The sequence below is a fragment of the Dermacentor silvarum genome, unplaced genomic scaffold (genome assembly GCF_013339745.2).
Source record: "Dermacentor silvarum isolate Dsil-2018 unplaced genomic scaffold, BIME_Dsil_1.4 Seq561, whole genome shotgun sequence".
NCBI lineage: Eukaryota > Metazoa > Arthropoda > Arachnida > Ixodida > Ixodidae > Dermacentor > Dermacentor silvarum.
In genome coordinates this window covers 35,228-47,677 of record NW_023606433.1, presented here as the reverse complement: position 1 = coordinate 47,677, position 12,450 = coordinate 35,228, and the positions used below count along the sequence as shown (strand labels likewise).

Sequence of the window (12,450 nt, the reverse complement as noted above, 5' to 3'; positions counted from 1 at the left end):
CTAACGCACGGCTACGTAACAAGTGTAATAACTGACCCTGCCGTCGCTTACTACGTAAGCCACGGACATTCAGTGTTCCAAATGTTAAGGGAAGGGCGCCCGCCATGATTCCACTACTGAGGCGCAGAGCCTACACGTAGCGCTGCTACCTTTGTTTTGCCTGTCCCACCCCTTTGAGACGTCGCAGCTGCAGGAACTTCTTGAACTGCAGCGGCATCTGCACTCACAGGGGCTCCATGGAGGGGTTTCTTCGCCTTATCCGGGGCGACCTTCGGCTCTTTCCCAGAGCACTCCAAATCATCTGACGGGGCTGGACGCTTCTTGGATGTCTCAGTCATTTCAGTATCCTCGGCAGGATGAAGCTGGTCCCGAAATGGTGGTGATTCGGCCCACGTTGCACAAGGGTCCTTTTCACGGTCGGTCACTGTACGTTCTTCAGTAACCTTCGCTGTAGCAGTGTCCGCAGCTGCCGATACTTGCACTTCCTCAGCCCGGTGGTCTTCAGCAGGCGCTTCGCCAGAGGCATCTACGACCTCACTTACATCCATGAGGTGGTCAACGATGGTGTCATCGTCCACCGGTTTACTGCCACGAAGCTTGTCAGCATACGTGCCAACGCATGCCTCTGCATTATGACCATAACGGTGGCACTTCGAGCAGCGTGGTGTTTTGCACTGTCTTCTTATATGCCCTACTCTGTTGCATCGAAGGCACAAGGGAGGTCGTCCGGGAATCAAAATTAAGCACTGATGTCCGAAGATCGTCAGAAGATGAGGGAGGGAACTGGTAGAGAGGCCTTCTTTGAGCGTGAATTCCACATCGCGATTTGTCATCTGCCAACTCTCCATGCCCTCGCAACGCCACATTTCTCTGTTTATGGATTGCACCATTCCATATGGTTCCAATGCTTCAATAATACGCTTCTGTTCTAGGTGAGGAGGAAACCACAGAAGCTTCATTTTGATGTTCCGGCTTTCAGGGTCGATGACAAGGCACTTCAGTCCTTTCACTAGTAGCTCACCTTTATCGACGAGCTTCTGCTTGGAAAGGCTGTTGGCGCAGGTGACGAGCCACAGATGGCTCATCTGATACTGGCCTGCTCCGAGAATGTCCTTGGTATCGAGCACCGAGAGAAGGGCATCACGAAAATCCGGGGCGCGGTACGGCCGACCAGCAAGGTCCGCATGTAGGAACACCGAGTTGAGAACGGTATTTCCCGATGGCAAACGAGGAAGAACGATCTTGTAATTACCGGTAACGGTAGACGTTGCAAGGGATACTCGGCCTATGGCCGATGCGCTGTTTCCAGCAGAGCACATTTTAAACACGGCCGTTCGAAGCGGCCGTTCGAAGCCGCTCAGCTATACAACCACGCTTCCAAGGGTTTCATTCATGCGAACCATATGATTGTGTTCGAGCGCCCTCGGCGAAAGAAACCACCTATAGAAACGCGGTACGCGCGAGCGGTGCAGCGTGGCGCCAGCGGTCAAACGCTGTACCTACTAGCAATTGGAGTGTTGCGCCCCCGGCTGGGGGGGATGGGGCGACGTGGTCGTCCTCTGCGCTGTTGTGAGGGGCCGCCATGGCGTCGCGTTCAGCGCGGCCGCGTCGACCGCGCTGGGAAGGAGGTGCTGCGGCGTTCCGGATCGTCCCAGATCTCATGTAGCGCGGCGACAATCCGTCGCTTGGCTGGAGAGCCATCAAGGCAAAGGCATGCCGAAGTGCCTACTCCCTCGGGAGCCCTAAAAAGGGCTACGCTCAAGAGCGCTGACTTGGGAGCAGGACACAAGCGGACATGGTGAGGCTTAACCTTGACGACTCAGGAGCAAATAGAAACGGCGTTTCCCGTTGGTGTTTCCCTGTTTTGCGTTAGTACACGTCGGGCATAAGCACGCTGAACCAGGTAGATACACGGCTTCCTCACGTGAGCGCTAATTCTATGTGTGTGTTGTGGTGCAGTGTGCCTGTTCCGGTGCAGCCCGCGCAGATCGGCATGTTGATCATTGCCGTAACAACTGCAGCATCTCCTTCCATAAGGTTGATGTGCGCTTTCACAGCGAAAGAAACGCACCCTATTCGGTACCCACGGCGCGATACTATGACAACGTGTCGCAATAGCAAATATCGCAAATCGGTCGTTTTGTTATCGTTGGTGCAAAATGTCCTATTGGCACCTCCAGAATCCGTACTTTTTGTGCTGGCTGGCCCACCACCGGCTTTATACTTGGCGACCTGCTCACCGGCGCCTCCTCCGTAGCGGCGTATTTGTTATTGCTTGTTTAGTTGGTTTTAGTTCTCCCGAACGCCGCTACTCTCAATGGCGCCACAACTTACCCCCTCGCTCGCCTCGCCGCCCACTCCACGCCGCCGGTTGTAGGCTGTTCGTTCTTCGTGTAAGCGTGTGCGCTTCCACACCGCATTCTGGCTATTTTGCTTGCTTCCAGCCTACAAACTGGGAATTTTACAGAATTTAACAGACAGCCTTTAGCACCCGTCAGGCGTGCAAAATCATCGCAGGCGATGGTGTATTGCTGCGTACCGCTCTGCAAATCGAGCGGGCGCACAGCAAAAGGAATCACATTCCACGAGTTTCCCGTTACTGAACTACGGAACCAGTGGCTCGAGAGAATTTCTCGACAAGCGGAAGGTAAGCCTAGATACCTTCACGAGGCAAAAATACCTCTGAAATACTGACGCTTCACAAGGGATACGTCCCATTGAGCGGACTGTTGTTTACTCTTACTTCATTTGTACGTTGATATTCTGAACTGCGAAATTTCATACTCGAAAGTTGATTCGTCATGAAGGAACTTCTAACGCTTGCAAGACAGTACAAAACAGCAAAGCACACGTGTTGTCTAATTCAATGCTTTGCCCTGTCTTGCAACCGCTGGAAGTTTCGTCGGAAATGTGTTCCGCGTCGTCAGCGCTCCCGCCAGGCTCTTTTCGCGCTCTTGTTACAACCGGCGGAAATTCGCAGGACCTGGAAAAAACCCATGGATCCCTAGCGACCGCAGTAAAGTCTGCAGCCTGCACTTCAAGGAAGATGATTTCAGAGAAGGCCTGAAGATAAGGAAGCTGAAGCCAGCCGCTGTGCCCTCGGTTTTTCCCCAGTACCCGACATATTTGCAGCAGGTGGCGAAAAAAGAGAGGCGTCCACTAAAGCGCAAAGCTGCCAAACCAGGTTCGCCCAGAGGGAGAGATGCCAAGACAGCAAGGCAAGTGCTATTTTTAACAATTGACTTTCTTCATTAAAAGTTTCAGTTCGATTCAATAGCGTTAAACATACAAAAGACAGCAATTACTTTGCCTTAATTTCATTCTGCATAATGTTCTTGTTTCAGACTGGATGCAGATATGAGTGATGGTCCTTTAGCCGGGAATTCAGTCACTACGGCAGAAGTTCCAGCAGCCTCCTTGATGCCAGCAGCCGACAGCCCTGAACCTCAAGAACCGGAAGAAATTCCTCAAGAGCCCTCTCCGGAGGCATTGGCTGACGAGCATTCTGTGACTCCAGCATTAGTGGTTTCCCCTGCTGATTTTCTTCCTCGCACCTGCGACGATGCTCCTCCTAAGCCCACTTCAACTAAAACGAATGCAGTTGTGCGTGGCGTTCAGACAAGACTGACATTTCCACGTATGCAGAAGCTTCTGAAGCAAGTCAGCACACTTAAGAGGAAATGCCAAAGACTACTAAAAAAGAGACGAACTGCAGTCTGAACTTTCTGCGCTAAGGCAGCAGGCCAAAGAGACAGAGGCAGTTATGAAGAAATCTAATTTAGCAGTTCTTCAGGTATGTATGGTGTTCACAACTTAAGTACTCGGGTTAATGTGCAAATTTTCTTTGTGCATATCATACTCTTCTAGGAAAAGGTGCACGAAGAGGATGCTAAAGCTCTCTTCCTGCAAGAACAACTATCATTTTTGAGTAAACCGAAAGGTCGCTGGCGTGAAGAAACTATCCGCTATTGTGTGGTTTGGCATTCTAAGTCCCCATCTGCATACAATGTGCTTCGTGAAACTGGGGTGCTGTCATTGCCAAGCCGCTCAACATTGAAGAGGTATATGGCGCATGCACTGGAGAAATGGTATCGTCCCTTATTAAGCAACGCCTTTATATGGAGGCAAAGCTACACTCGGAGCACGTAAAATTTAAAGTTTTTGTCAGAAAGGTTCAGTCATAATTTGAAATTATATTTCTAGGCACCCTGTGGCTCCCTGGTGATGGACGAAATGTCCCTCAAGCAAGGCACCAGCTACCAAAAGCAATCGGATGCTGCTAATGGCTCTGTTGATCTGGGAGGTGCAGAGGCTCAATTTGGATTACAAGACCAACTGGCAACTCATCTCCTCTGCTTTGTGTTTGTGGGACTGTCAACCCACTACAGGTACATATGTTGGGTCATCTATGTTAGCAATTCTTTAGCTAAACTAAAACTATGCCTATTTAGTCATATGTAAATGCAAATTTTTGATTTTTTTAGGCTTCCTGTGGGGTACTATTTTACAAAGAATTTGGCAGGAGAGCAACTTCAGCTTCTTGCCTTGAAGGTAATGGAGTCCGTGGAAGAAGCGTGTTTCAAATTGGTACGCCTTGTCGGAGATAGTCACAGATCGAACTCGAAGTTTTTCTCCAATCTGTCGGGTGGCCCCATACAACCTGTTGTTGAGTAAGTAATGGTTTTTCAAACTTATATACGCCTTCATTGTAAACATGTCCTTTAGAACTTTCACCAAAGCAACATGTTTCTTGCCATAAGTGTGCTTTATAATTTATTGGGGTATATAATTTTTTTCCAGACATCCTCTAGATTCAGGTCGGGAGCTTTTTCTTTCATTCGACTATTGTCATATATTGAAAAACATCAGGTCCCAGTTTCTTGACGTAAAGAGATTATTCAGGAGAAAGGGACAACTCATCCTGCCAGACTTTCTAAGGTACAGAACGATCCTTTCTATGCTTTAGCCATTCAAATTTTACCCCACTAAATTCGCCCCATCACACAGACTGCTGTACAAGATTCAAGAGAAGCAGGGCGCCTTCAAATTGGTGAGGAGCCTAACCAAGAAGCACCTGTAGCCGTCAAATTTCGAGAAAATGAATGTCGGCAGGGCTATTCAAGTTTTTTCACCTCAGGTGAAGTATGCAGGCATATTTTTTGTTGTCTGTTTGAAGGCTACATGCTCTAAATAAAAAAAAACGGTTGCTGAACGGATGACATATAAGAATAAACACCAGTGATTGCTGTTCTTGTTCAGGTCACCACAGTCTTGCGATTTTTACAACAACATGGACAGAGCCTTGGAGCTCCTGGCTTCCAGAATTGCCTGCCGACGGTGGAATTCATGGAATTGGTGCACAAATGGTTTGTGCTCCACAATATTAAGAGCACTACTCTTCACTGGACCAGCAGAGATGCCATGAGGATGCCATTTTACAGTGCAGATGACGAGAGGTGTGTCATAGTTTAAGCAGTGTTTACGCTGACCCTATTTTGCTGTAGAAGTGTCGATTGGTGAAGTTAAATACACTTTAGCGTCTAGCATATGGAAACCACTTTTTCTTAACAGTTATTGAAGAGGATTTTGGCATTTTTCTTGTGGCACGCTCTATTTCACTACTCTACGAACCTTTCTTTTTCAGACTTTCATGGCTAGAAAATGACTTCCTGAAGTATTTCAGCGAATGGAAGGAAGCCATAATGTATAAGATGGAGTTTCTGTCCGAAGAAACTTACGAGGCACTGAGAGTGACTAGCATGTCCACAGTGCTGTGCACGAGATTCCTCTTGAAAACAGGATTTCATTTTGTGCTGACGTCAAAGTTTTCAAGCGATGATGTCGAGTCGCTTTTTTCGACAATCAGGCAGCTCAATGGGCCGAATGACCAAACCGATGCCTATGCAGCCCTGTCATCACTGCAAAAGATCTTGGTCACTGGAATCGTCCACGCTTCGACCAGTGCCAATGCAGGAAGCGTGGTGGGCTCGCTGGGGAAGGCTTCAAAGCTGTTTCCCATTCCTGTGAAGACCACTTCAGACAACGATGTCAGGAAGCTTCTGCTCCCTCATCTCACTGCGCTGGAGCGCTATCCAAGTATGCAAATTGTTGGGACAACCCATATTAATTTAGGCTCTGTATGCTAGAAGTGTACATGCAGTTTACAAGTTGAGCGCGAAAAAGCTATAATGCCTGGCAGCAAACAGCAACATCGTAAAGTAAAGCTGCTGCAATAGCCTTTTATGCTCTTGCCGTGAACCTCAATAAAAGTAGAGATTTTGATCAAGAACAGTGAGTTCAGCCGGTGACACACAATGATTAGGGTCAGTGAATGAGGGGATTAAAATCAGAGGCTTTGAACAAGAGGTTGAGATAGCATTCATTCTGCACCTAGCGTTGCTGAACTTTCACTTCTGAAGGGCACTGTTACCTGAGCCACTGTCCTGAATTCGCTGAGAATTTATATATTCCGTGAAGTAAGAGGATATTTGCCAATTGATGGGGGCAGTGCTTTCAAGAGTGATTTTGGAACTGAAATGCTACCATTTAGCATTTTCCAGACTAAGCTTTATTAAGCTCAACTCTGCGTTCTTTCTTGCAGGTGCCCCTCAGCGAAGCCTTCGAGCCAGCACGCTGGCAATGATTGCTGGCTTCTTGGTCAGAGCCGTGCAGGATTGTATTGAATGTGAGGGCTGCCTCATTAATATGCGGGCACCAGTCTCTCACTCTACCACCACTGCCATCATTGCTGGCATGGACCGCAGCGGGCTGTCATATCCTACTTTGGCATTCGTAGGGTTCGTCAGCCGCCTGGAAAATGCTGCATCAAGCGTGGCTCCTGCACTTGTTAGGGGGCCAAAGCCACTGAAGAAGTTCACGGACCTGGTGCTGCCATCACTTCAAAAGAATCCGTTGTTTGTGTGCCCAAAGGACACCCCTGAGCCTCACAGATTAGCCCTGCTCAGGCTGCTCGTCCAGAAGTTTATGAGGCCATTTTTGGCGAATTTTACTTCTGATTTGGCACAGGAGCACGCCAAGCGGAAGATAATTAACGCCAAGCCAAAATCGCGGAAGATTCTGAAAGTTTAATATTAGATTCCCGGTAGGCTTGTAATAAATCATGTCGTGCAAACAAACTTTTTATGTGTGGTCGTATTTTTATTAATCATTTTCCTTGAAAAATGCTTCGTTTGAAGTGATTTAACGATCGGGTAAACGCTTCTAAATATAGCAAACTAGGAAGCGCGCAAACCGTGATTTTTACTTGAAAAGTGGCGCTTCACCTTACGAAGCTGATAAGTACGTTTCGCAGCTGTGCGGGAAAAGCCGGAATAAAAAAAAAAAGCGGCACGACAGCCCCAGCTAACTACCAGTAATGCCAAATGCAAAAACTTCTTTCTGGGGTTTTATGTGCCAAAGCCACTTCTGATTATGAGGCACGCCGTAGTGGAGGGCTCCGGATTAATTTTTACCACCTGGGGTTCTTTAACGTGCACTACAACGCAAGCGCACGGGCGTTTTTGCATTTCGCCGCCATCGACATGCGGCCGCCGCGGCCGGGATCCGATCCCGTGAAAATGTAAAAACTGCTGCTCTGAAAAAAAATATTACCACTAACAGCCTTACATGTTTTAAATATACATACATAGCGTCCTTATACTGTGTGCTAAAAAGTGCCAGGTGTTTACCCAACCTGAAAGGTCGCCGACGGTTACGCGCAGCTGAGGTGGGCCACGACGATAGACGCCGAGATGAGGGTAACTTGTGGCGCCACCTGTTGCAGCGCGCCGTCCCTCCCGAGGAGTCACGTGGTATTTCCGCGGACACGCACTGCCATAGCAGGCGGCGGAGTGAGCAGGTCGCCAAGTATAAAGCCGGTCGTGGGCTGGCCACACAGTCGAAATTAACAAAGACAGCTACGATATCCAAGTTGACGGTGGCTCTATCACTTAGTCTCAGGTTTCTCGTTCGTGGTGTCGAATCGAGGGGTTTCGTAGAAGCCGAAAGGGTCCTTGCTGCCGATCACATTATTAAGATCGGTCTCAAGGATTTCAGCGATGAAACCGCGAAAATACTTCCGCTGAGCGTGCAAACATCCAGCCTGCCCATCGAGACACATCAATTTTTTTTAAAGACAAAGCCATTTAAGCGAGCCAGAAGTTAAAACAGGGAAGGTTTTGTGCGTAGCGGGCATCCGAAAGGTGAAATCATTTGTTCGTGACGATTCTCCACTAGTACAGGTACGATACCTTACCACACGCATCAGTTAGCTGATACGCGTGATAAGGTCGTCTGCTTCCGATGACTGACGCTTGTTCGTGCCCGCAGTACGCCGTTATTGAAGTAGGGCCCGGGCTTGGGAACACAGTAGATTCGTATCACCCGTAGGAATTCTGTAACCGCGGTGAAACATCAGAAGGGAATAACAACCAATCGTACCAAGTGGCGCTTATTCCAGCAGCTTTACAAAAATTAGCGACGGTTTTCTTTTGGGGAAAGTACCTTGTATGTGTGTAAATGCATGACTTGAAAACAAATTGAACCAGTTGTAATGGAATTTAGCTGTGTGCATAGTTTTGGAAAGCAAAGTAGCGGCGCTGTGCTAAAGTCCAACGCTCCAAAGCTGGAACGAGCGCTGTTTGCCTTTGCTTCTAAATTTCTTGCGGGCACGTAAACTGACAACTCACCGCGTTGAAGAGAAAACAGCTTATTTTGCTTGCACCGCTACACTAAACCTGCTACGAAAACGACATGTCGCGCCGCGGGATAACATGTGTCATAATCAATTTGAGACTTTCAGAGTTAGTTATTATTTTTGCTACCGAGCCAGCCAACAAAAATACATTAGCGAGAATATTTCTGCTGCTTAAAGCCTTAGTAGTACTAATGCTTGGGCAGAAAACTAAAGACAAACCCAAATGAAGGTTATAAGCGTACATTATACTATGATTTTATAATGCACTTGTTTAAGCAGAGTACACTCCCCGATTTGATATGCCAGAAAGATATTTAAATTAAGTAAAAGCAAGGAAGTGGTCTACTCACCTGGAAGAAAGAATCGACCCGAGTGAAGTGCTTCAAACAAACCAGGATGAGCCACCTTCGCACAATGCGGAAGTTTCTTATCCAAGTTGCTCAAGTCTACCGCAGGCACAACCTACCTTGTTCGTCGGCAGACGCCATTCTGCACCCCTCGAGCTGCACCTCGATCCAAAAGAAGCTGTTCCGTGCTCTCCTGGCCTACGCCGATGGAGTCGGCCTTGCTGATCGCCTCTGGTCCCATTTCCTATCCGCGCCTGCGGCGTTACGGCTGCTGCTCTTTCTCATTCTAACTCCCACCTTTCAATCCCTATCCACTGGTGCAGCAAAGTTGACGTGTCCTCTATATTGAGGGATTCAGTGCCATCTGATCCAACGCAGCATGGACCTGCACATCCCGCGGCAGAGTTCCTGACCCCCCCCCCCCCCCTGCACAGCAGAACCAAGGGAAAAAGGAGAAGAAGCAGCAGCAGAACTTGAAGAAATCTGCCGTAACTTTGGATGCTTCTTCCTCCCAGGTTGCTGCTGACGCGTGCCTCGCACCAGTGTCCACAGTCACCCTCACCAAGGCAATGCAGCACGAGGTCTCCGGCGTCCAAGAACCCCCCTCGGACGGCTTCGGGCTGGTGCGCTCCAAGGCAGACCGGCGGCGCACAAGGGCCCTGGAGAATGCTGCACTGCCGGTGCACCCTGAGGTCGTCGGCGCGGTGATTTTCCGCCCATAGGCCGCCGGTGGAGCCTTCCCTGGTGCGGCACGCCTCGCACTCGCGGCGGCACTTTCTGCGCGGCCCGGTGTTGCTGTGGTGAGAGTAAACCACAAGTGCAACATCGTGGCCGCGGATACCACGACTCGGGCGTGCCAAGGGGAGGTGATGGTGGTCACTGAGCTCCACGGCATGCTGGTGGCGACTTTACAATTGCTAGTAGGTACAGTGGGGGCGTGGCACTGCGGGTCACGTACCTTTCGCTTAACACGTACTGTCATGGCAATCGTGGAGCTCCTAGGTGCCTAGGGACATAATCGCTTAGGGACTTTTGAGACACTGGTCTGGCACGAGACGGTCTTTGGAGGGACCTCCAGTCGTTTGTCCGCAGGCGCGAGGACAAGCGGGTGCATGAGAAAAAATTGCGTCCGCTCTTGCGCAAGCGGATACTGCTCGCGTTTGTACCCCGGTGCACCCGCTCGCACCCGCTTGTCCTCGCGCCTGAGAGAGATAAACGATGGTATTCCTAAATAAACGCTTCACTGTTTTTATGATCCAAATATAATCTCACTACCAGGGAGGGAGCAGTCTAGCTGACTGGAGCAGTATTTTTTTATTAGTGGTGTTGCTACGCTGCGCTCCGCAACACCCCAACGACCGCTGCTTCGCGTCGGCGCTTGGCAACGGGGCACAAACGCGATCAGTATCCGCTTGTTTACATCACCACAGTTTACCAGATCAAAAGCCGTCATGCCACACCACCACTACTGCAAGGATTTCCGCCACTAGAACAAACGCTACAATAATAAAGCGCGGGTGGCGTGGGCCAGACACCGCCAGACATTCAACGCTCCCTAAACGATTCGCTCCCTACGCACGAAGGAGCTGCGCTCGGCAAGGTCGCTGTGTGCGGTCGCGGAGATAAGAAAGCAACGCTCAGTAACTAGCAGCCGACGCGCGGCCGCGCTGACCAGTGCCTCAAAAGTCCCTAAGCGATTATATCCCTAGGCACTTAGGAGCTCCGCGATTGCCATGACAACACGTGTTAACCGGAAGTCACGTGACCCACAGTGCGGCGCCCCCGCTGTACCTACTAGCAATTGTAAAGTCGCATCCCGGTGACTGCCCGTCTACCGGCTGAGCGTGGGAAGAGCACCGGCTTCCTGCATGGGGTGGACGGAGAGGGGGTGGACGGTCCCCTCGACAGGGGCCTGCTGACAGGGACCTCCTAGAGGCCATCGAGTCCAGGGTCCCGGTGGAGTCTGCTACCAGGGAGGGCAGCACCGTAACAGTCCGCTTCGCGGGGCTGGTCCCCCTTGAACACGTGAGCCTCTTCGAGCTCTGGATAAGGGTGAGGCCGGCCAGGCGCCGTCTACTGCAGTGCCAGCAGTGCGGCCGTTTCGGCCACGTGGTGGTGACCGCTAGGCCTGCAGGTGGCCGACGGGTTGCACCACCTGCGGCAAGAGCTACGGTGCAGGCTGTCCCTGCCAGACGGTCCGCTGCGTGAACTGCGGTGGCCCCCACGCTGCAGACGCTCCCGCCTGTTCCATGTGGCAGATGGAACAACGAGTGGCCACCATCATGGCCTCCTCCACCACAGCACTATCCAGGCGTGTTGTGAGAGCAGCTGTTCGGGAGGAGATCAAGGTGGAGCAGGCCTCCACACCCTCGGTGGGATCCTTCGCGAGTGTGGTCAAAGGTGCCCCCGCTCCTTCGCGGCGTCCGGTGCCAACTCCACGAACATCCCGCCGCCAGGTGCCTGAGGCTGCTGCGGTAACCACGACTACGTCGTCTGCTGCCTCCTTGGCTCCGACTACAGTGGACCAGCTGGTTGCCAATCTTCTGCTGACCATGCAGTCAGTCGGCTCTATGCTGCCTGCTGAACATCCGCTGCGTGCCATCTGCCTCCAGGCAGTGGCAGCCCAGACCACAGCCGACCATCATGGTTGATCCGCCCAGGGCAAGGAATGGTCGTCGCCGCCCTAGTGCCCTCCAATGGAACACTAACTCTCTGCGGCGGCGACATGCGGACCTCTCCCTACATCACCTTCAGAGCGAGTATAATGTGGTTGCTCTGCAGGAGGTGTACGTAGCTGCTGAGGAACTGCGCCTGAGTCGGAAGTGCCACATCGTGAACTGGCGGGCCTTCAGACGGCTCTGCCATCAGGACACCTCCAGCAGAGATTTCCTCCAGCTGGTGGTCGATAGCATCAGGGCCGCAACTGTCAGCACGACAGCACAGGTGGGCCAGCCGGTTCCGGACTTGCGGCACCTGGCCCTGCGAGCGGAATAACACCAGGCATTGCGCACTGCCCGGCCGGAGCTTTGGACTAAGTACCGCCGAGTGGATGCCGTCTGCAGGAGCCACGCACGGAGACGCCGGCGCCAAACCGGGAGGGCGTCTCCTCTTCTATCAGCCGAAGCCAGGATGGTACCCGTGCGTGGCGCCTGCTGAAGTGCCTGTTGATGGTCCCACAAGCCACATGCCAGGTGCTGTCAGTTGCCGTACACCTGGGCATCAGCGCTGCTGCCCTGGCGGAGCTCTTGGCGGACAGGTTTGCTGCCTGAGTACCTGCTCTGCTGGCCACACCACCACCGGCTGCTGCACTGCAATATCCTGCCTCCTGCCATCATCCAGGATAGGTGGCTGCACAGCTGTGTAGCGAGCCCATTCGGATACACGAGCTGGAAGCAGGACTCAGCAGGA

The 12,450-nt window shown here is 51.3% G+C and overlaps 1 non-coding gene across 1 annotated transcript; it reads left to right on the top strand.

The window, feature by feature from the left end:
* The first annotated feature begins 2,405 nt into the window (after positions 1-2,405).
* On the top strand, positions 2,406-7,845 carry LOC119435241 (uncharacterized). Its single transcript, XR_007464665.1, has 11 exons — positions 2,406-2,647; positions 2,981-3,218; positions 3,345-3,714; positions 3,868-4,145; positions 4,204-4,388; positions 4,485-4,670; positions 4,801-4,938; positions 5,008-5,137; positions 5,260-5,456; positions 5,645-6,096; positions 6,602-7,845. It is a non-coding gene; the product is annotated as an uncharacterized LOC119435241 (transcript).
* Positions 7,846-12,450: the final 4,605 nt, after the last annotated feature.